The 1,218-nt window shown below is 42.1% G+C and overlaps 1 non-coding gene across 1 annotated transcript; it reads right to left on the minus strand.

The window, feature by feature from the left end:
• Positions 1-504: 504 nt before the first annotated feature.
• On the minus strand, positions 505-610 carry LOC135269619 (U6 spliceosomal RNA). The gene has a single exon (XR_010337868.1). It is a non-coding gene; the product is annotated as a U6 spliceosomal RNA (small nuclear RNA).
• Positions 611-1,218: the final 608 nt, after the last annotated feature.

Below are 1,218 nucleotides of genomic sequence, written 5' to 3' on the forward strand. Positions count from 1 at the left end.
TTGTGGGTGTCGCCATTGTTGTTTAGCGAGGCAGTGGGGAAAAAAAGTAGGTTATATGGCACAATCCTTTAACGTGACCCAGAATTGGTCCATAGGAAACTTGTACAGACTATCACATCAGATGGTGGAAAGGAACATCACTGAAAATGCATAAATCCCCAGAGGCAGAATGGTTAGCTTCAGGATGCAAAGTCATGCCTAGAACAATCTGGTGAGGTGAGGCTATTTAGTAAAACACATTTGTTACTTTTCGCTTTACAGGGAAGGGGACCAAGTCACATTTCTCAGTAAATATCTTTCCTTAGACTGAACCTGGCTTCTAAGATTTTCTGAGAACTGAGCTTTTTTTTTTCTTAATTTCTTTTTAAAATTTAATTTTTTTTTTTTTTAAGACGGGGTTTCACCATGTTGGTCCAGCTGGTCTTGAACTCCCAACCTCAGGTAATCCACCTGCCTTGGCCTCGAAAATGCTTGGATTACAGGCATGAGCCACCATGCCCGGCCTAAAATTTAATATTTTTAAAAAAACATTTGTCATCCTTGCGCAGGGGCCATGCTAATCTTCTCTGTATCATTCCAATTTTAGTATATGTGCTGCCGAAGAGAGCACAGAGAACTGAGCATTTTTTCTAAATAATCTTCAAAGGCCTGGCGCTGGGTTAATAACAGGAACTGGCCGGGTGTGGTGGCTCACGCCTGTCTGTCATCCAAGCAGTTTGGAGGCCAAGTGGGGCGGATCACCTGAGGTCAGGAGTTCGAGACTAGCCTGGCCAACATGGTGAAACCCTGCCTCTACTAAAAATACAAAAATTAGCCAGGTGTGGTGGAAAGCACCCGTAATCCCAGCTACTCAGGAGGCTGAGGCCGGAGAATCGCTTGAACCCAGGAGGTGGAGGTGGAGGTTGCAGTGAGCCGAGATTACACCATTGCACTCCAGCCTGGGGGACAAGAACAAGTCTTCGTCTCAAAAAAGAAAGAAAGAAAAGAAAAGAAAAAAAAAGAAAGAAAGGAAGGAATGAAGGAAGAAAGAGAAAGAGAGAGGGAAAGAAAGAGAAAGAAAGAAGAAAGAAAGAAAAGAAAGAAAGAAGAAAAAATGATGGTGTGACTTGATTCACTTCTTGCAGATATTCTATTAGGACCAATAATAAGGGCTTCTAAGAATAAAATCTCAGTAGACAGGAAACTGCCTTCAAACTTCAGTAATCAAGAATATTACTT

This window comes from Aotus nancymaae, unplaced genomic scaffold (genome assembly GCF_030222135.1).
Source record: "Aotus nancymaae isolate 86718 unplaced genomic scaffold, 86718_ANA_hifiasm-v0.15.2.pri h1tg000053l, whole genome shotgun sequence".
Taxonomy (NCBI): Eukaryota; Metazoa; Chordata; class Mammalia; order Primates; family Aotidae; genus Aotus; species Aotus nancymaae.